Source organism: Rhinopithecus roxellana, chromosome 15, assembly GCF_007565055.1.
Source record: "Rhinopithecus roxellana isolate Shanxi Qingling chromosome 15, ASM756505v1, whole genome shotgun sequence".
Classification (NCBI taxonomy): domain Eukaryota; kingdom Metazoa; phylum Chordata; class Mammalia; order Primates; family Cercopithecidae; genus Rhinopithecus; species Rhinopithecus roxellana.
In genome coordinates, this window is record NC_044563.1 from 102,877,457 (window position 1) to 102,901,372 (window position 23,916).

At 37.5% G+C, this 23,916-nt stretch overlaps 1 protein-coding gene across 2 annotated transcripts in view; it reads left to right on the forward strand.

The window, feature by feature from the left end:
- Positions 1 to 4,435: 4,435 nt before the first annotated feature.
- Positions 4,436 to 23,916, forward strand: part of LRRC4C (leucine rich repeat containing 4C) — a 1,344,784-nt gene continuing 1,325,303 nt past the window's right edge. Inside the window, exon 1 of one of the 2 annotated variants that reach the window (XM_030918791.1) lies at positions 4,436 to 4,774. The gene's annotated coding sequence lies outside the window, so the exon portion shown is untranslated. The remainder of the gene's footprint in view (positions 4,775 to 23,916) is intronic. The other variant, XM_030918790.1, reaches the window with a different exon arrangement.

The following is a 23,916-nucleotide window of genomic DNA, read 5'->3' on the forward strand; positions in this document are numbered from 1 at the left end:
GGGAGGAGATGTATTTAATCTTACATAGCAATATGATTTCAAAGAAACTTTTTTTCGACTTTACAGATTATTCAACCCACCCTAGAGTTTTAGGATGCTGGGTGAAGAACAATAGGCTTACCGATAAACTGTTTAATTTTGTAACACACATTTTTAATCTAATGAATTTCTTCAAGAGACCCAGAAGGAATTTACATGTAACTGATGCCCTGTAGCCACCTTCTTGGTATGCCTTTCTCTCAAAAAGCACTTACTGTGTAGCTAATAATTGTACAGTGATCAGTAGCCAAAAGATTCAATATCCAAGCATCCATTTAAAAATGATAATCTGCTGTAGTCTGTCATTGAATTTCTGATTAATAAACTGTAACTATGTTTATTTTGTTTTATTTTATTTTATTTTATTTTACCTTGTGTCTTAACTGAGCAGCTTAAACAACAGAAATTTATTTCTCATAGTTCTGGAGGCTGAAAATTCAAAGATCAAGGTATCACCTGCTGATTTGGCTTCTGGTGAGGGTTCTCTTCCTGGTTTATGAATAGACACCTTCTTGTTGCATTCTAACATGACAAAGAGAGAGATTTTCTCTCTTACATCTCTTATTAAGAGAGCACTAATCCTACTAAAGAGGGCTCCACCCTCATGACCTAATTAACTCGTAAAGGCCCTTGTGGGGAAGAAAAAGTAGTATGTTTTCCTCACTCATCACAAAGTTTATGGCTGAGGTCCTTATATCACGTGACCAATTAACAAGATGAAAACATACAAATGTATTTAACACGTTTCAGGTGACATGGGATCCTTCAGAAATGAAGACCCAAATAGACAGCAATTTGTGTATATTTATGCTTATATTTGATGAATGGTATACAGTCATGTGAAGAACAATTAGAGAAAAAGGATAAGATTTAAAGGTAATAAACTGGAGAGGACTTAGCCAGGCCCATTTGTTCAGATTCTTCTTGGCATCTCTGTGTTTGCAAGGACAAGAATTTCTCAGAATTTCTCTTTTCTCAGTGTATGGGGAGGGCCTCCACTGGAATGAAGGTTATATAACCTTACTTTAGTAAGATTAGCTAGATTTTATGGCCAGTTTCAAGGGAGAGGGGAAAAGCAAAGCGAGAGTGACCTTTCTGCTTCTGTCATTTTCTTAAATGTCAAGGTGCCATATTTTGGAATAGTTTGTCTTGAATCTCATCACCCCACTTCCAAATATCATAGTATTAGGGATTAGGGCTTCAACATATAAATCTGGGGGGACATAAACATAAGCACCTAGCACTTTGTTAAATACCAACACTTTAGTGTTTGGTGAGACTATTGGCTTCAAAGCAAGTCTTGATGAGGGAGCAGTGTTTGCTATTAGACTTCCTTCCAAATACCCTGTTTGAGTCAAAATATCAGACAATCAAGAAAGTGATTTCCCTTTCCTATTGAGTCTTAGGACACATATATAAAGCAAGAATGCATGTACAGTCATTCCTAGATATTCAAGGGGAGTTGGTTCCAGGACCCCTCTGTGTATCAAAATCCATGATTGCTCAAGTACCTTATATTAAATGGTGTAGTATTTGCATATAACTTAAGCACATCCTCCATGAATCATCTCTACATAACTTATAATGCCTAATACAATGTAAATACTATGTAAATACTTGTTATATTGCTTTTTAAAATTTGTATTCTTTTTATTATTGCATCGTTATTTTTAAAAATTATTTTATGAATGTGGGATCATGGATACAGAGGGCTGACTGGGATGCATATAATAAACTTTTAAAGAGTGGTGCATGTTATATAACTATAGGTTTACAAAAACAAGATCAAACCAACTCTTTGTAAAAATAAATTTAAAAGCACATCTTCAGTACCAAAAGGATTGATTAAATAATTTCTCTTCTTTAACTTGGTAGTCCACAAAGCCAGACTAACATAGTACAAATCAAATATCTACTTTATTTATAAGACATTTGTACCACTGATAGATCGCTTACTATGTATCAGGAGATATGGTAAGCACGTAATAAATATTAATTCATTCCAGTCCTAACAATAATCCTATTGGGTACATATTAGTGTCCTGCTTTCAAGTGACATAGCAGCCTGATTTCAAAGAAATTTTTTTTTAAAGTTAAAAATTAAAAAAAGGAGAGAGAGAGAGAGACAAAGCACAACCCCACCCCAATAAAAGACACAGATGTGTGACTTGTAGAGACTAACTACGCTATATGAGGAAAAACTAAAATTTGAACCTAGATCTATCTAAATTCCAAAGGCCAATTTTTAATACCGTATTTTACTTACAATTTTGCCAATTAGTGCTGCGAGCTGATATGTACCCATTAGTTATATTTAAGTAAATGAAGGCTAAGATGATATGCTAGATTATTTTAAACATTTCACACGTTAGCATAAATAGAATTGATAAAGACCAGTCAAAATTCTTTGTATATCCTACACATGTGTTACTTTTTTAAGTATTTGACTCCTAAACATGAATAATTCTTTCAAACTAATTTTTATAGACTAACTGTATTCCTCCAATTTACAAACTGTTTTGTAGTTTAATCTAGTAACTGCTTTATTACATACAATATGTTGATACTATACTTTATAGAAAAAATAAAATCACTAATAGAAATAGTATTATATGTAAGTCTAATCTTAGTTAATGGCACAGTATTTTTTCCAATATTAATAATAGAAAATCTACCAGGGTTATGAAAAATGGTGATTTGAGAGGGATATTTGGAAAAATATAAAAGGCAAGTTATACTCTAAGTTCTTATTTGCACCTTAAAATTTTATAAAAATTCAGTATTTCATATTAGTCCCATCAATGTTATTAAGATATGTGTTTACTAAATAAGATTAAATGCTTGCCGTTCTTGGAAGAATTATTTTACCGGTGTTTTCTTTTGTGACATCTGCTGGCAATACCTGGTATTACACAGCTCTATAATTCACCTTTATCTACCTTCTCCAACTGTCCAACTTTTCCAGATAATACTAGTTAATTCAACTTAAAGAATATAGTGAGTATCCTGAACTAACGAAAAGGTATTTTAATATGAAACTGAATCAGAGGAGCAGAAAATTTAGCCCTCTAGAGGCTGATAACTTATTCAGCACATTGCACATGTATTTTTAATTTCATTGTTTGGTACTAAAAGAGATGTATACTTTTTTCTGAAAACTTTGAGCTCGTTTCAGGTAAAAATGTTATGTATTATACTGCTCGTGATGGACAATTGTTAACCAATCCCTCTAGTGAAACTGTCCCACACAGATGTTCTCTGCAATTTGATAGCTATGTGATTTAAAAGTGTACCTTAAAGTAAAATTGCAGATGTCAAGTCTAAATTCATGTTTAAAAATGAATGAACTGTACCTAAATTGCTGCATACATCGGATCCATGGCTATGAAGCAGAATGCATGAGCAAACTTTTTATATTACCAAGAATCCATTTATCTATGGTCCCATCAGTCAAATTCAGATACTTGTTGCCAGCTCCAAGATTTATAGTCTGGAGCTGGTTTTTGAAATTGCTTTGTATTTCCATTTAACAGCCAGGGAAGCAGCATGTTAAAATTTTGCCTCGGTCTCCTTGGATCCTATTTATAAAGCTAATTTGTCTCCCTAGACATTTTTTTTTTTTTTTTTCTCTTTTAAATGCCAGCTCTAGGCTTCTAAACCATTAAACCCCCTTCTTCAGCCCAAGCAAAATACTGTCATAGACAACGCCGTTGCAGGACAGTGATGATTTCGATGATGATATAGTTCTCCCAGGCAGGATGCAAACCATTTCGTCTTCTGGCCGGAGATGGATTCACTGCCCTCCCTGCAGACACGCAGGCTCACACGCGGAGCACTGGGAAGTACACATTTACTGTACTGCATGCCGACTGCCTTGAAGAAACTGTAGCTAACCACCTTATTAGTATTCTTGCCTCCACCGTGTCTCACTTGCAGCATCAGAGGGCTGAGCAAATGCAGTAGAACAGGGACAGACACAGCTCTGGCAATCATCTCAATGCAGGCTGCCGAATGTTGGGGGTGGGGGATGCAGCACATCAAGATTAATAACCTTGCCATAATCCGGGGCACCGTGCAAGCAGACACCTCTGCTGATTGACCTGCTCCTGGCTTGATGCATCCGCCTGGGGGAGAGGGATCCGGAATCTACCTAGTCCTGGGGCCCCCCTGATTTTGGATGTTCATTTGATCCTTCACAGATCTGGGAAGGTAACAGTGAGCTGTGCCATCTGCAGCACACAGCAGCTCTTGGAGGTTACTACTGACAGTTTTCATTACACTGGTTTGTGTGAGTGCCTGTGTTTGTGTGTGTTTGTGAGTGTGGGTGCCTGCTTTGCATGAAAGAGAATGTGTGAGTGTCCGTGTGTGTGTACGTGTTAGTGTGACAACCAAAGCAGGTATTTCGTACAGTAGGAGATTTCAACAGCGTGACAATATTCTCCGGGCACTTGGGCTCACAGTCTGTAGCCCCCACCCCCGCCTTTCGCCACCTCCTTGCTTCCCCACTCCCCCTTCTGCTTTTGCCTTTGATGAGTTTTTGGCTTACTTTTTGGCGGAGTCTCTTGGACACGTTTTTGCTGGTGCTGGAAGATCAGATACATGGAACCTTTGAAAACTGATTATTTTTCTCCGATATGACTTAAAAAAATAAAAAGAAGAAAAGAAAATAGAGTAGTGCACGGCAAGCTAGAGGATTGTAAATTTTCCTTGGTGAACTTTGAGGATCCATAAGAAGGTAAGTCACGGGACTCCTCAGATCTCGGTCCTTGTTGTCTTGCAATGTTTGTGTTTTCCTGCTTGTTTTCGGAAATCTATATGCAGTTTATACGCTCATTTCTAGAGACTGGAATGCTCAGAAGAACTCAGTGTGTGGCATTTTGGGGCTATTTTTATGCCAAGGAGGTTATTTCCATTTGTATAACCATCCCCCCTTTCCTCTTACCATTTTTATACCTCTCTTGTTTATCTAACATTTTCACAGGGAATTCTGAATATATGAAATCTGGAAAAAATAATTCCAGCTTTCTCCTGCCTTGCAATACTGTCTAAATTTGAGGAAAAACATTAATCAGAAAAGCGACTGGCACAGGCTCTGAGTTAGAGGCAAAGTGTGTCTGCTCAGAGACTGGGGGCTGGGGAGGTGGGGGTGTAATCCGGACTTTCATGATAACTTAATAGTAGACTTCCCCCTCCCTATAGCTCTATTTTTTTCTCCTTGAATAGTTATATCTGCTCTAGAGAGTAGCGAATGTGTGGAATACAGAAAAGCTGCTTCACCAGCTCTTAATTGGAGGAAATGAGAACAAAGTGGAAATTGTTTAGTATTTTGAACCTCTCTCTTTTTGCACTGATTCTCTCGCTATTGCATCTCATTAACCTTTCCGAATGCAGTGTCCCCTGATTAAGACTAGTGTCGCTCATTTTGGAACATCCTCTTACCCTATGTGGTCCCCCGTGAAGGGGATGTGTTTGAAAATTGCTCTTAATTGTCTATTCTTGGCTGTAAAAGCAAGTGGCATCAGGAATTCAGGTGACTTTACTCAAACATCTTGCCTAACTCAGTCTCTTTAGTTTCCTGGTAGTTAACTGTGCCTTTCTTCACCTGCACCTCCAAGCTTTTCCTTCAAAGTGAAATGCAGACAATATTTCACCTGTTTCAATCCCAGGGTTATTTAATTAAAGCAAAATATCATTTCATTGTGATAACATCTGTGTTCCCGTGTCTTTTAGTATTTTTATCTCTGCATTGGTATCAATTAGCTTCTCCCCAGGAGTAAGAATCACTTGTAAATAGGTTTCTAAAATGCTGAGACCTCACATGAAAGCAGCAGAACCTTACTCTTCACTGCCAGTGCATGTGGATGGCTTGTCCTTAAAAGAATAGTGTTAGTTCATGGAACGTTAGCCAACTTGAACTGTTACTGTGGACATGTTCAGGGAAGAGATGACAGGTGTGGTAACTAGGTAGAGAAGAGCACACCTAAGTGATTCTCTCCAAGTGTTGATGTCTATGTATAGGAAGAAGATGAAAATTGTAGCATAATAGATTTATTTAGAGGCTATGTGGCCTGGGTCAGAGATTTATGAGAGCACCCAAGTTGAGAGATGTCAGGCATCATACTCAAAACATTGATTTTATATATATATTTAAAGGGAGTTCCAAAAAGAAAACAAGCAAACAAACAAACAAAAAAACTTAAAGATGAGATTATACTCTGGTATTACCCTAGGCTATCCTAGCCTTTCATCTATCTAATAGTTTTTGCATAACGATTTTAGAGAAGCAGGTAAAAGAGGAAAACTGTGAGACGCTGCCCCTCCTCCACCCCTGGCCCAAACCTTGTACCTGGTACTCCAGGCACTCTTGGTAAAAATTACCATGGGAAAACTCCTGTCAGTATAATTTATAATGTGTCTTTCATGTCAATGATTTATGATCATGATTTTTTTATCTGTGACCCATAATGTCCAGGTACATTTTTCTTATCTAGAAAGGATAGTTGTTTTGATTTTTAATTTTTAAGTGGCTTGAACCTAGGAGAAATCCTAAACAAAATTTTATTTTCTTTGTGGAAAAAACAATCTGAGGTTCATAAACCCTGAAAGTGAGAATAATCTATGAATAAGAAACACGAAGTTTCTGTTGTAAGGAGAAGGATCCTGATACTCCAAGTGTCAAAGGGTCATGGCAGGGTGTTGGAGGCTCCCCAAGCTCTGCCTGGACAATGAACATTCCTTAAGTTTGTCAGCTCTTTATTAACCTGCATCTTTTGGCAACTAGTCCCAGGTATGGAGGACAGCATTTTAGGTCATCTATTTAGTGTTAGGACTGCTCTGAATAGAGAAAGGTCCTTTAAAAATGTATTTCTGGAATCTGGCAAATTAGTACCTCTCTCCACTGAGGTTATCTAATGTTGACTGTTCTCCTATTCATATTCTCACCAAGTACTGGTATATTTAGACGTGTGGTGTTGGTAAAAATTAATTGCATAGATTATTCTCAATACTACCTCAAAACAAAACAAAAAAACAACAAAAGATACCAACTTGGCTTTTGTGTATTAAAGATTTAATCATTGTAATGAGTGAATCTTTTAGCGATAGCAACACTTTCATAATCACTTATTTTAGGCTAATAATAGAGGTGGGGTACAGTCAACTCAGGATTTTCTGATTACAGCTTATGCAATGTGCAAAGCATCTCTCCCATATCTCAAGGGTTCCTGATGGTGTTTGCACAACTGTAACTTTGCATCTTTATTTTCAGCTCAGGCCAGAGCAATAATACACAGCTTTTGATCAGAACCAACTCCAGGTCCATGGCTTTTTCAGTTTTATTTTGTAGTAGAGAGGGTTTTGAGGTTTACCAGGATTTGTTTTATTGCTTAGAGAATTCAGAAAAGAAAGGTAAATGGGGATAGGGAGCTTTCCATTTCAGTAGGAGTAACATGTCAGAGTTGCTAAAGAAAAGGCTAAAGTTCCCTAGAAGCAACATACGCAGGGTTATATTTTTAAAAGAATGAATTGGTGAAAAGTTTCTCTGAGTTTATTGGGGAGAATAAAGGACATTCCAGTTTCTTTCTCTATTTAACTCTATTGATTTGGAAGTCCTTTCTCTGGGACTCTGCTGAAGTCAGACAAGGAGGCCCAACATTCTCCAGTGTGTTCCTATGTTTTTAAGACCTAGGGCACTTAACACATGAATATCTCTTTCCCTCTGTAACAAACAGGGTTGACAACTGGAAAGTCAGCTACTGAGAACCTTTAAGAAACAGCCAGGAACATCCCCTAGTAAGTTCAAGAGCAGAGAGGAGCTTTTGCAGCTCTGGCCCTGGAGGTGGGTAAGGACCAGGTGGATTGAACTTGAAATTTTGATTGCTGAGTCATTACAACAGCCTAAAGCTGTTTGTTAGCTCAAAGAGCTGAGCCGATGCTGGAACTGGGGCTAATATGAATAGGCTAAGAGCATCAGCCTACAACAGAAAATGAAGACTCTTGGGAAGAAGAAGATACAGTCTGTGATGACAAATGCTATTTTGTATGTCCTTGATGCTGTTCTCCATCACTTCAGAACAACCTCTCAGGGACCCCAATAAATTACAGGATAAAAGATGGATTAATTGATATGTGAATAGAGCAGGGGCTTTGCAATAAATTAAGCCAACTCACTCAATTATCTGCATCTCCATTTGGGACTACTCAGCAGTCACAGATAAAATGGGGAATGGTGGAGGCTGGGGTTAAAATCAGAAGCAAAAAAAAACCCTCTGGATTGAGAATCAGAAGATGTCAGTCAAACATTGCAAGTACTGCTTACTGGGTGGTAGGTTGTTCAAAGTCTTGGAACCTTGATTTCTTCCTATATAATTTGGAAATAACTATTCTTAAGTCATAGTGTTGTGAAGGCTATGATGAAATATTGTAGAAAAAAAGATCTACAAATATACTCTTCTGTAGAAAAGTAATGTGTTATAGTAATGAGGACTCTCTGTATTGTCCAAGACATAAAATGATTCCTTCAACATAATTTCAAGTTAAAGTGTTAAGCAGAACTGACCTATTCTTAATGATTGGTATTAACATTTATGTTGTTATAGATTTGGTGTTTTTCCAAATGTGTTGACTCTGCCTCTTCTCAGTAATTTTTGTGGTATATTCTTAGTTACTTGTGAATATGTGTATGTGTTGTGTGTATGTACATGTGCATGCAAATAATTAGCCAATTCATATGAGGCATAATTTTAGTTTCATGAAAAATAGAAAATACATAATGACCTGAATTCATTTTCACTGGATATCCAGGAAACATAAGAAAAACTTGACTTTCCCAGACTTGGACATACACAGACTACTAGCAAGTTTGCAGTCACCAAATAACTCCAGTCCACAAGGAGGTTGTTGATTAGAATTTGAGTTACACTTGGGAATTATATAAATAAAATACACATTTTTTAGTAATAGCACAGCAAAGAATGATTTTCACAGTGAGCTGCATTTGGTGGACAGATAGACCAGAATTAAAAAGCTGACTTGGAAGTTATGACAGCAAGAGAATATGGTAGTGAGAACAGGCTTTGGAGTTGAATAGAATGAGATCAGATACCTAATCTCTTGAAGCCTCAGTTGTCTCATCTGTAAAATAGGGACAATCGGTTATAAGTGATTCTGTGATGAGTGAATGAATAATTTTATGTAAAGCACTTAGTAAAATCCTTGACACAAAATTGGACTTCTCTATGTAGCTCACATATATTCTCTCATTCCTGTTCAACTAGTTTAAGAATAGGAAGACCATACTAATCCAGTGTTTTTATATTTTTATACAGGGGTCAAAAACCCCAAATGTAATCTGAGTGCTAAGTAAAATTGGAGACAGAAAGCTATATTCTGAAAGCTATATTTCTGTAAATTAGCTCATTTCATGTACCATGGTTTCATCAGACCCTTTTTCGGAGCAGCCTAAGCACCCTTTTCAGATGTCATTTCACTTATACTCAGAACTTTCAGAGTGATACCAAATATAAGGAGGAATAATCACGTGCATCCTTCCATATGTGGTTGCAGAAACACAATTCAGATGTCACCAAGAGGTGTTAACATTGCTCTTTACCTAAAATCTCGTTTTGTTCACAGTTAATGAAAGGATGCATATTTATCAAGCACCTACCAGGTACGAGCACTACAATCATTGCTGTGGGGAGTATTAGAAGGACTTTCTACTCATAGCTATTTGCTGCAGTTCCTGTATTTGGACAGGGAATGCTGCAGTCTTAAAGGCTGCCCCTTGGAATTTTGACTTGATAGTTAAAAAGAATTAAGATTCCTCTGCCAGAATCTGACCTATGTGGGGGCTCTGTCATTGTGTATGACGTTTATTTTGTTCAAGAACATATCAGAAAAGATGTAAAAAGCCTTGTTCCTACTAATGTAGCTGAACTGAGCTGTCAGTGATGAGTCCAATTCTGCTTTGCTAACTCTGCACGGCTGGTACCACTTGACCCAGGTATTTCTGTACTGCAAAGTCAGCCTTTCCCTGTGCATGGAGGAAACAGGGTTTTGTCCTTCAGATTGTAGGTTCTTTCTGTCCTTAAAATGAATGGATGAAGTCTGTTTTATGACTTTGTGAGAAGAAAGACAAGATCTATGCTCCCTGTATTTTAAAGCTTCATGCCATAAAATTTGATTCGAGGAGAGTTAGAAAGGAAAGAGGGATGTCAATTGGTCAAAATAGCAAACAGAAGTTCGTTGGCCTCTACCACAGCCTTAAGCATCAGAATTTGTGGTTGAAGTTTTACACTGAACTAAGGAAATTCCTTTTGTGATATACTGCAAAATATATTACCAGCACACACCAAGAAAACATAATGTTATAATCAATTATCTCGTAGAGTCAGCAAAGGTATTGTATGTGCCAGGCACTGTGCTAGGTATGTTAGATTATTTATTTACACTTCTCACATACAAACACACACACACACAATAAGCAAGGTAACATGATTATTCCCATACTACAGATAAGGCAAAAAAGGATTTATTTGCCCCAAATTCTGACTCACTCCAAAGCCCATGTCCTATTCTTTTACACCATGGTTTCTTTTATTTGTAGGAAGCAAACCCAATGTTTCTTCACACAGACAGTCCAGAGCAAGCCTTCTGTAAATGCAAATTAAATAATCACGTTCCCATAATAGGACCGACTCTATCAGTGGAAAGATGTGATGTTAGTATCTCTAAGGGGCCTCTGAAGGGCGCTTCTCTGAACCAATGGGTCCCTAATATAGTACATCATCAGTACCATATTCTTGTGGTCTTTAGCAGAAGCTATAAGTTGAGGCAGATCTCTACTTAACTTTGACAATTACTTAGATCTTATTAAAATGTCTGATGCCATGTGGATGATTGTACTGAAGTTACAGGGCTCAGAGGAAAGTAAAGAAATGAAAGTCTTCTCTGTAACACTAAATCTTCAGTGGCATTAAGGAGCATTTGCAGAATTTACTTTATGGGTGGCATCTCCCAATATGTTATGTCTCATTAGTAATGTACCTTTGGGAAGGTTACTTTTGTAGCTATATTTCCATATCTTACCTTGTAGTGCTGTAAAAAGATTAAGAAAAATAATGCTCACATAGTATCTAGAACAGAGATTAGAATTTAATTGGTGTTCAATAAAAGGTATCTCATTATAATAATAATTAAATTTACTTATAATCATTGGTAGTAATAGTAATTATGATAATAACTTAGCAGTTTCAGTTTGTATAAATGTTGTTGTATTCTGCAGTACCAGAGATGATACAAATTATTACAGCACATGAATAAACAGAGAAGCAAATATTCATGTTTGTCTAACTATAAAAATATAAAAGAGAGGAGGGAAATTATCTTTCAACATGTTGATGTCAGTGGGGGACATGATGGAAAAAGAGTGACTGGTACAGAACATGCAAGGAGACCAGAGAAAGGGAACCGAGTCAGAATTTGATAAACTGGGGAATTCTTTCTAAAGTCAGGTTCTAAAATGTGGGCCATGAAACTCATTGCTTGGCTGTAAACAGGAGAAAAGGTCATATTATGAAAGCTTTCTTGATAAAGAGAGGAAGTAGCAATCTTTCTTCAACTTAAAACTGTCAAGGGACAAAGAAAATTTTAACACCACCTTTTCTCTAATCCCTGTAAAAATGCTCTAGCTTTTTTACATAACGTAGATATTCAATTATATTTTTAACTGTTTTTGAAGTTCTAGCTGTTCCTTTACATATATATTGAGCAAACAAATTAGCATGTTGAATGTTTGATAATAAGTTACTTAAAGATGAGAGATTTCAATTCCTTGTGTAGGTCGTTTGAATTTATACATTCATGATTTAGGTAACAAGTCACAGAAACAAAGGCCAAGTAAACACACAATGGTGCAGAGTGTACTTTTTTTTCAACCATATGATTGGAATTAAAACCTGTGACCATATATACCTTGACCCCAGTAGATACTCCATATGGAAGAAGAAAATAATCCACATAAATTGAGACACATGTTTGAATAACATAGTAAAAAATATGTGTGAAGTGAAAACATTTAGAAAAAAATCAATCTAATAACAGCATACTCTTCCCTGAAAACAAGCAAATGATTAATGACAGTGGATGGGTTTGCTAATTTTTTTCTGTTGGAGACATCCACCATGCATAGTGACAGTAGTCTGAATATAGATACATACAAGGAAAAAACTCCACTCTCCCTTCATCAAAGGGAAAACCATGTTTATATGTGACTTTTGCTCAGGGTCATTTTCTCTACCAAGGTACCTGGACTACTATTAAGCATTGAAGATATTATCAGTCAACCTGTTCTGATTCCAGTGCCCAAGTAACAGCAGATACAAAAGTAGTTTAAAATTTTTCTGAGTGTTCCCCTGGCTGCCAACTCTTTCATGAAATAGGTCTGTTTTGCTCACGAATAGCTGAGTTCTTCCTGGGTTCATCTGGTTGATGCTATTTCCTGTTTTCCCTTTCTTTACCCTTGACCTGTCATGCCTCACTGCCATGACTCTCCTGGATGTGTTTTTGCTGCTTCAAGTTTGATTTTCATCTCTTCCATCACTATAAGCACTGCTACAGTTTTTTCAAGCTTTTGCTAAATGAAATTCTGTTCTTCCTATTGAATACATATTTTTCTCCAAGACTCATTTGTCCAGCACCATACACACACACACACACACACACACACACACACACACACAAATCTATATCTATGTCTATATATGTCTATGTGTGTAGGGGGAGTGGGTCGGGGTGTTTATTTTTTAAAATAACCCTATTCCTATTCTGAACCTCAGAACGATGTCATGGATCTAGCTCAAGAACACTTTTGCATAAGTCAGTCAGAATTCTCAATGAATGTTCTTGTGGGTAACAGTACGTTCTTTTGCTTCTGTAGTCATTTTGATGGTGTCATTTATTCAAACTTTGTTTGTTAAACACCTACTAGATTCACTATTCTATCACAGTTATGATGTGGAACACAAAGTTGTAAGCAATGTGATTTTTCCCTCAAATGTGTTCATATATTATTGTTGACATTCTATTGACAGAGGAGCAATTAACTTGCTAAACAAGGCAGCACAGGATTCAGAACCAAAAAATAATAAAGTCAGTACGTAAAACTCAGAGAAGGGAGTTATCCCTGAGGAATTTGTGGTTGGGGAAGCTTAAAGAAGGAAGGGGAATTTGAGATTTGTCCTAAATATCTATATTGTGAGGCAGTGATAATGTTTCCAAGGAGAAATTAGAAGAAATTATAACTTTGCATATATCAGTGCTAATAAAGTAAGGAAATACATCAAAAAGTATTTGGTAGGAAGGAATGTAGATATGGGTTGGAGCCCTGTAGACAGCCTTGTAAAAACCCACAAAATTGACACAATGGCTATCACACATTTAATTCTATGGTGTTTCAGATGAGGTGTTAAAAACTTTATAGTTGCATAAAGAGGGCATCATTATTCTCAGGATAAAGATGAGGAAACTGAGCTACAGATGATTTGTGATTTGCCCACGGTAAAAAATCATTAAAAGCAGTGTCTACCTGAATGTCTGCCTAGTTGCATCTGTCTCAAAGCCCTGGTGCCTTGACTCCTCTCAGTTTGGGCATTAGCTTGCCTAACAATGCCAGAAACAGCTACTTTTCTCTATTACCTTTTAAATATTTCTGTGGTTGCTTGTATGAAAATTATTTTCTGCATTTGCTATAACTTTTTTTTAACCTTAAACAGTTTTCCTGGCCTCCTTTTTCTCTTCTACCAATTATTGCCAGAGGGATTAGAAAACAAAGACACAGAGACTCACCTATTTAGTGTCCTCAGTTTCTCTTCTATTTTCTGGAAGGGGTGCCAGTGCCTGGTACAGATGGTCTGTCGGACAGACAGATGGTCCAAGCATCTCTAGTGGTATGTTCCACAGGGAAACATGTCTAAGAACTGCCAGCTCAGAATGGAATGGCACTTAACACAACCATGAAGAGTTGACAAAAAGGTCGCTCTCTGACCTTCTCGTCTTCAGTCTAATTTTTTCTTTTCAGATTTTTAGTTTTCAGAGATGAGAGAGACAGTTTGTCTGCTTTGAGTAGATGCCAGTTTCTCTTTCTCTGAAGCTAGAGGGATGACAGTTTCACAATGATACATTTAGAAATTTGCCAGGTAGTTTCATAGGATGTTTATTTTTCTTGGCTTAGAATCTGGATCCAAGATAAAGGTCCAGGAAAGGCAAAAGGGAGACTATTTGAAGAGAGTCAGCTCTAATTCTGACCACATCTACTTGAAGAAGCAACAGAGCTTCCCCCGCCGCCCCCATCAAGAGGAAACTAACTGCTCAGATTGAATCTTTGGTCATTACTATCATCCTTTGGTGGGAGTGTGGGGAGGCCAGTAGAGAGTCACTTACCAGGTGCCTGTTTAAATAACACCTTGACCTTCTTGCCTGATGAGAGCAGAGATAGGAGGTTGAGAAACAGAGAAAGAGCTAATTTGCTCTCCTGTCTGGGCCTGGGTATGGTTCCAGAAAAACTTGCCTTTCTATCTGTTTTACTCACCCCTCACAGTAGTTAGTGATTTGCAGGACCACAATGTAGGGACTTTTTTTTTTTTTTTGCTACCATTCCATCATCTTTTTTCCATCATCTTTTTTTCCTACCCTTCTTACCCAGTGGAAGCCACAGAAGATACAAAATCAAGCCAGTATAGGCAACACCTCCTATCTTTGACATTTATTCAGATTATTCTCTCCCTGATGGCCTGCTAGAGTTTCTTGGTTTCTTGCTTCCTTCTTCCTGGATTTTTATTTCAACCTCATATTTAGCTCCAACTTTTCCAACATCTGCCTAAGCCCCCAGGCCCAGTTTCTGTTTTGGTGCTGTCTTTGAGCCTTTTCAAATCGACATCCTTTGGTCTAGCCTCTGTTCTGTACACTCACACAGTTTTAAGTAGCCTAGGGCTTCAAATTAGAGGCAATGCTTCTGCTAGCTCCAGCCTTGCAATATTGGCTACCCAACTCCACAGCTTCCTTGCTAGAAGTGAAGAATAGAGACTACCTTTGCATAATTAACTCAAATCTTCCCAATCTGCAAACCCTGGTTATATATTTGACAGCTATCTCTTTTCTCTGTCATTAGATGTAAGTATCTTTTAAAAAGTACAATATTCTTATCTGTCAAATCAAGATCATGATAACAACAAGCATGTATTCAGCACTTACTATGTGTTTAAAAGTTTATATTTATTATAAAAATATTTGATCTTTTCCCCAAAAAACTATGAAGTAGGTATTAAACAGATTTTAAAGATGGTTAAATAAATGGCCAAAATTATGTAGCAAACGTCTGGACAAATCAAATATCTATATTTAGAAATATGATGAAGTGCTGTTTTCTAAGTCATTTAAAAATATGTGTAATACCTTTCTTCACAAAAGAATACATAGGGTTTCTGTGTTTGGATGTATAAGAATAAGATTTAAACCTTAAAGCTCTATATAGGCCGGGTGCGGTGGCTCATGCCTGTAATGGCAGCACTTTGGAAGTCCGAGGCACGCGGATCACCTGAGGTCAGGAGTTCGAGACCAGCTTGGCAAACATGGTGAACCCCATCTCTACTAAAACTATAAAAATTAGCCAGGCATGGTGGCAGGTGCCTGTAATCCCAGCTACTCAGGAGGCTGAGGCAGGAGAACTGCTTGAACCCGGGAGGTGAGGTTGCAGTGAGCTGAGATTGCACCATTATACTCCAACCTGGGCAACAGAGTGAAACTCTGTCTGAAAAAAAAAAAAAAAAAAAAAAAAACTCTCTGTGAATGTTAATATTTGCTAGGTTGTATCCTAAAATTGTTTTTTAATGACACCACATATATTTCTGTAGCCCAGTATAACAAATAGCTGATTAAGGGGCAATCATTTCTCAATTTTAAAGCAGAAATACTGTGGATGCTGATGAAGTAAAGCTCCAAAAAATACCAGATGTGTGCAGCAGCCTTGTTTGTGCATCTGGTGAAATACAGTAGAACCTTACTAAATTACACGAATGAGTTGGAGACCCATTACAAATTATCACATTTGCCCAATTAGTGAAGGGATAACATAAAGGAAAAAGACTATTAAGCAAGCCAAGCTGATATAAAACTTCAAGCAAGCCTTAAAGATGTTCAAAACATACCATACACACAAACACCCACAAATGTACCTCTACATAGGTGAGGCTGCTAAGATTATTATGAAACACACAAGTATTTGTACAATATATTTGCATGGATTTTTTTTTCCTTCTGTTTCTTACAGGATAGAAGAATGAATAGCAGTTCATTGTAACTATTTTATGTTTTAACTGAATGAGGATTTGAGTGAATGTTGGAACATTTTTGTGTTGTAGATGGTGGCGCTATATTTAGTTATATTGTATTGTATATTTTCAGGGTTGTCCTACAATTGTAAGCACATTAATGGGTATTACTACGTTGGAATCTTGTCAGTTATGGTACTTTTATCTACTAAGTTGTTCTTCATATATTCTCAGAAGGTAGGACACTTGCTGATCAAATTATCTCAATAAACTTACTTTGGGGACAAAAATAAAAGGCAAATTATCCACCATCTTCCATGGGATTGTAAATTCTCACCCTTTAGAACTCAAGTTATCATACTGTTTTTAAAGAATTAAGATTGGATTATTTTTCATGTGGTTTTAATAGCTTCAAAATAGAGCTTAGTAGAATTTGTAATTGGAAACTGGGAAATTTCTTAGTTACATATTTCATGTATTCTGTGACGGGGATGCACATAAATCTTGTTTAATTCTTAGTATAAACATATGCAGGTAATATTATTATTGTGTCTAGTTTACAGATGAGGAAAATGAGGCTTAAGAGAGCTTAAGTAACTTGCAAAGATAATACAGCTAATAATTGTTAGAGCTGGGACGTGAGAAGATGCAGTCCTGTTTGAAAGGAGCTTATACTCTCCCAGACATATGGTCACATTGGTAGCATGCTTTATGCTAAAAATGTGTCTTCCAAGCCCAGATCTTCTGCATAATTAAAACGATGGCCTACTCTATCTGCTTCCTTTTCTCTATTTCTCCTGATTACTGTGTTTTGATCAGATGTTCAATATGACATCATTTTTGCTTTAGTTTTGTGATTTCAGAGCTCCTTTGCTCTTTACTCTGTAAGGACTTTACTTGTTAAACTTAAAACAGATGGTCTTTTGGTGCACACGGTCTAGCAACAATGAACTGCAGTCCCCTTGGTCAGGAAAGGGGCCACATGTGGCCTCAATTCTCTGAGGTAAATAGAAAAGTAAGGCCACAAATCCCACATATCCTGGTATGTGCATTCTTTTGCAATATGACACCCCATTAAAATGTGGATTCTGTTTCTTTACCCCTGGAATCTGACTTTGTGGCTTACTTTGATGGAATGTGGAAGAAATAACATTACATAACCTACAAGGATAGGCCTTATAAAGCCTTGTAGCTTCCATTTTCCTCCGTTGGAGAGCTGCTCTGGGACCACTCAGAAAGAAAGCCCATCCAGCCTAATGGAGGTCACATATAGGAAACCTGACCCATAATTCTGTCAATCCCCCGCAGTGCATGTCACTAACAGCCAGCATAAGCTGCCAATGAGGCTATCTTGGGTCTTCCAGCCCAGCCTGTTCCTAGCTGAATGCAGGTGCATGAGTGAGTAAAGGCAAAACAAGCAGAGCAATCACCCATCCAATGCAGAGAATGGTTAGATATGCAAAACTTTTGTTTTAAGTCTCTCCATATTGAGGTGGTTTATTACAAAGAATGGTTAACTAGAACAGGCTTATATATTACACAAGCATTATTCATTTCCTAGAGTTTAAGCTGGGGCGGGAATAGATCTATGAGTTTCAAGTTGTTGTCTACTATGTTTTCTTGAAAAAGAGTAACGTGGTAGAGTGAATACTATCTTTGCAACTGCAGAGCAGCTTTTATTAAATGTCTATACTTTGCTAATTTTGAGCTTGACCTTCATTCAGTTTCATTTGTTTTAACGTTATTTTTGAGTCATTACTTATTTATTCAACAAATGTGTAGAACCTACTGTGTGCCTGACATTGAATTTTATAAGTAATGTCATTTAAATGATGAACAGCTTCAATATAAAAAGGAAACACATTTTCCCCAAATATCTAAGGCAGTAAGTTTTACATAGCATGTACACACACACACACACACACACACACACACACACACACGCAGTTACCCATTCATACACACTGTGGGTTCCGTCTTCCTGCTTGGATCTTTATTTGAAGAAAGAAAAAAATGTTCTTCTTTTGCTATAAAATAATTTTTATGTTTTATTCACAAATTTTATTTAATTCCTCTGGTAACTCTTTAAGAAAAATGTAATTATTGTTCACATTTTACACATGGGAAGGCTGAGGATTAGAATATTAAGTGATGGATTCAACATTATGCAACCAATAGGTAGGGAATTCAAGATTTAAACATGGGTCCTCTGATTTACCCTTCTGGGAACTTTTCATTGCACCATTCAATCTGCCTCCAAACAGGACTGTGATGCCAACCTCAGTGCCTTCTACTTCGCCTCCTTTACTTTCTCTCTTCCGTTTTCTCCTTTCGTCTCCCAGTGACTCCCTTTTACAGCCTACTCCGTCCCTTAAAAATCACTCGCTGTCTCACATGGGGTGGGGACATTCAGGTTGCCTCTGAACGTCCTTTGTGGGGCAACATGGATCTTGATATGCTTTTATGATCCCTTTATTCAGAATTAAAATGCGAGATAAATAAGCTCTGGGGAGACGGGATTTTCTCATGTACTCTTTATAAGATATTTCTTGAGAAATTACAGTGTTTTCTTTATGCAGAATCTTCTGACACGTGAAGGAAGAGATATGGTGAAGTGAAGGTTGCATGTTAAATTTTCCTTTCTTCTAGTTTTGAGGTGCAGTTTACTGCCAGAGCCAAGGGGAAAGGAATAGAAATTAAGTTAGATGCCGGGCGTGGTGGCTTATGCCTGTAATCCCAGCACTTTGGGAGGCCGAGGCAAGCGGATCACCTGAGGTCGGGAGTTGGAGACCAGCCTGGCCTACTACTGTACTAAAAATACAAAATTAGCCAGGCGTGGTGATGCATGCTCATAATCCCAGCTACTCGGGAGGCTGAGGCAGGAGAATCACTTGAACCAGGGAGGTGGAGGTTGCAGTGAGCTGAGATCATGCCACTGCACTCCATCCTGGCAACAAGAGCGAAACTCTGTCAAAAAAAAAAAAAAAAAAAAAAAAGAGAGAGAAATTAAGTTAGATTTCCTGCCCCAATATTAATATGACTCAATTTTATGACTCAATTTTATTTTCTCTCTACTTTTCTATACTTAATCATTGTATCCTCTAAAATCTCATTTCCTTACCCAATTTTGTACTCAAGCTTATTATGTAGCCAATGTCTTTTTCCATGAACACTTCAGTTCATGCAGACCAACTATTAAACGCCCATTGAGATGTGTCACCTAGAAGCTTGCAAGACATATCTTCATCTATATAGCATCTCTGGTTCAATGATTACTGGAAGACCGAGGAGCCAGTGCACACAAGCTAACAGTCGTCCCTTCGTATTCATGAGGGATTGGTTCTGGCACTCATCCGTGAATACAAAAATCCATGGATGCTCAAGTTCCTTATATAAAATCATTTAGTACTTTCAGACAACATAAATACATCCTTTTATACACTTAAATAATCTCAAGATTATCTATAAACTGTAATACAACATAAATGCTATATAGTTAGTTGTTATACTGTATTATTTAGGGAATACTGACAAGAAAAGAAGTCTGTATGAGTTCAGTATAGACACAACTGTGCATATTTTAAAAATATTTTCCATCTGTGGTTGGCTGAATCCACTGGTTCAGAACCCACACATACAGAGAGTCAACTGTACTCATTATTATTACTTTTTTCCTCTTCAAAGCCACCATGTTTTATAGCTACTGGCTTGTCTGTTTTTATAAATATTTCAAAGCATTCGAGGTTCTGAAATTCCTTTGCATCTGTGGAATTTACCTGTGCTCCACTAATATCAGACTGCTCTGAGGCTACCCTTAACTCTCCTATGGTGTTTCACATTGTGGCCACATGTGCTCATAATACATACTCAGTGAACAGAGGAAAAGGTAATATGAAATTGAGGCTCCCGGCTGGGCACAGTGGCTCACACCTGTAATCCCAGTATTTGGGAGGCTGAGGCAGGTGTGATCACCTAAGGTCAGGAGTTAGAGACCAGCCTGACCAACATGGTGAAACCCCATCTCTGCTAAAAATACAAAAAATACAAAAAAAAAAAAAAAAATAGCCAGGTGTGGTGGTGGGCACCTGTAATCCCAGCTACTTGGGAGCCTGAGGCAGGACAATCACTTGAACCTGGCAGGCGGATGTTGCAGTGAGCTGAGATTGCACCATTGTACTCCAGCTTGGGTGACAAGAGTGAAACTCAGAAAAAAAAAAAAAAAAAAAAGAAGAAGAATAAAAGAGAGAGAGAGAGAATAAGAGAGAGACAGAGAAAGAAAGAAAAAGAAAGAAGAAAAGAAAAGAAAAAAGAAAAAGAAAGAAAGACTACCTCTATTACATTTGTTTCCTTATTTTATTTTATGTTTGGAGACAAAGTCTTGCTCTGTTGCCCAGGATAGAATGCAGTGGCATGATGAGGGCTCACTGTAGCCATAACTTCCCAGGCTCAAGGGATCCTCCCACCTCATCTCCCCAAGTTGATGGGACTACAGGCATGCACCACCACGCCCAGCTAAATTTTTTGGATTTTAGTGGAAATGAGGTCATGCTGTGTTACCCAGGCTGGTCTCGAACTCCTGAGCTCAAGTGATCCTCTTGCCTTAACTTCCCAAACTGCTGGGATTACAGGTGTGAGACACTGTACCTGGACTAAATTTGTTTCCTTCAGCTAATTTGTTTCTTCTAGGCCTTTGTTAATTCTTTTTGGTATTTGTCTTTCAAGTCAGTGTTAATATTATGAGGTTGGATTTGCATCTATGTTGAAGCCAAAAAAATATGAAACAAACATAAAAATAAATAAATAAATAAATAGAAGGAGTCTTGGACTAGAAATCAAAAGTATAAGCTCTACAATTTCATAGCAATACACTTTTGCTTTCTGAAATCAGCTTTATGCTTTGTTAAATGAGAATCATATCCTGCCTCAAAAGCATTTTCTGCAATGCAGAACATTCTGTATACATAAGTCATTATAATTGTTAGGCAGAAATTTGAAGATAGATGAATTACTTCAGATTACACAGTATAAGAAGCTAATGGCTATTTTTATAGCAAGAAAGAAGCAACAAAGAGAGAGAACTGTGTCTTGAATTAAAATCATTTTTAAAAGTTCTTATTTATTGAAATTAGCCATTGTTTTTTCATATTAATACTTAATATAGGAAAAAATATGTTGATAGATGGTATGTTTATATGTTTTTGGTAGCAATGTATATTGCAATAACACTTTTTTAGAAAGCAGTTTGACTTTGTATTACAGGTCATAGACTTTTTTATTTACTTTGATCCTGTTCTAGAAATCTATCTTAAGGAAATATGAAAAATGCAGTATGCACAAATATGCAAATAAAATTATTTATAAAGGTAAAAAATGGCATTAGCCTGCATGTCAAACAAAAGAAAGATATGAATAAATTAATTATGCATAGTTATAAGGCAGCTTCAAAAATTTATGACCTGGAAGATTTTGTATAATGACAACTATATAAAGAAAATATTAATGCATATGTAAATTTGAAAGACTGAACAGTAATATACTGAAATACTAATGATGATTGCATTATTATAATTTTTTTAAACCTTCCTAAATTTATGTTTTATTTCTGAGGGCAGAAGATGTTTGGACCAGTTAATATAACTCTTGGCTATAAGTAATAATAATTTGACTCAAGAAACCTAAATGAATTGGAGTTCATTTTTCTCACTTAACAAGAAGTCCAGAAATTGTAGGTCATAGTTCTGTGACTTAACAGTGTCAAGGGTGGGAACTCTGTTGACCTTTATTTCTTTGTTGCCAGATAATTGCTGAAGTTCTTGCCATCTTCTCTACATTTGAGGCAGAAGGAATGAAATAGAGGGAAGAGACATGCCAGTTACATCTATCTATTTTTTTTTTAACTGGAAAAAAGTAAGTTTTCTCAGAGGCCCCCAGCTTAAGTCTCTGAATGAAGAGTGAGTCAAGTTGGACACCTTTACTGGGAATGGAGGCTAAGAAAACTTATGAGATTCATGGTTCTATGACTTAACAGTGTCAAGGGTAGGAGCCCTCTTGGCCTTTATTTCTTTGTTGCCAGATAATTGCTGAAGTTCTTGCCATCTTCTCTACACTCAAGGCAGAAGGAATGAAATAGAAGGAAGAGACATGCCAGTTATGTCTATCTTTTTTTAACTGGAAAAAAGTTAGTTTTCTCAGAGGCCCCCAGCTTAAGTCTCTGAATGAAGATTGAATCAAGTTGGGTATCTTTACTTGGAATGGAGGCTGAGAAAACATGAGATGTAGAAAAAAAAAAAAAAGAGTGTTGAAAATAACTTGGGGATGGCTGATAAACCCTCTAGCCCACCATGATAAACTACGGCATGGGATCCTGGAAGATCTCCATATGCTTCATCTCCAGAGGCATTCCCTATTGTTCCTATCTCAGTCACCCTGACTGCTAATGATTCTACTTTTCTCCTTCCAGTTTGCCTCTACCTTCCACCTTTGTCTATCACACCAACACAAAGAAAATAGAAACGCTAGGAGGGGAAGTGAGGGTGAGCCTCAGTTCCTCATTCAGAATTCTTGACTCTGCTGAAGACATTCAGATTCCCTTAGCACATTCAGTTACAGTACTGGCAAAAACAAATACAGCTGACATAGGTCTCAATTTCTATGCAGCTCCAGTGTTGCATTTCTTTAGTCATGCATATCAAATAGTCTGAAAAACAGAAGAGAGAGTGTAGTCTCTTCCTCCTCTCTACCCTTGAGAAGACTGGCTTGGCTCTTCATGACTCATTTATTGTCTCAGAATTATTATAATAAATGAGTTATCTAGTACTGCCATAAAGATACTACCTGAGATTGGGTAATTTACAAAGAAAAGAGGCTATACTGACTCACAGTTCCACATAGCTGCAGAGGCCTCAGGAAAACTACAATTGTAGTGGAAGGCAAAAGGAAGCAAGGAGAGAGAGAGCAAGAAGGAGGGAGCTCTGGACATTTATCAAACTACCAGATCTCGTGAGAACTCACTCACTGTCATGAGAACAGCAAGGGGGAAATCCGCCCGCATGATCCAGTCACCTCCCACCAGATCCCTCCCTTGACACATGGGGATTACAATTTGAGATGAGATTTCGGTGAGGACATAGAACCAAACCATATCAGTCCATTAGATGGAATCTTTAAGCTGGAGACAGTTTTATTAGACTATACTTTAAAAAAAAAAATTATGTAGCTGGCCGGGCGTGGTGGCTCACGCCTGTGATCCTAGCACTTTGGGAGGCCGAGGCCGAGGTGGGCAGATCACGAGGTCAGGAGATCGAGACCATCCTGGCTAACAGAGTGAAACCCCATCTCTACTGAAAATACAAAAAATTAGCCAGGTGTGGTGGTGGGCGCCTGTAGTCCCAGCTACTCGGGAGGCTGAGGCAGGAGAATAGCATGTGAACCTGCGAAGCGGAGCTTGCAGTGAGCAGAGATCGTCACGCCACTGCACTCCAACCTGGGCGACAGAGCGAGACTCTGTCTCAAAAAAGAAAAAATAAATAAATAAAATAAAATATGTAGTGTG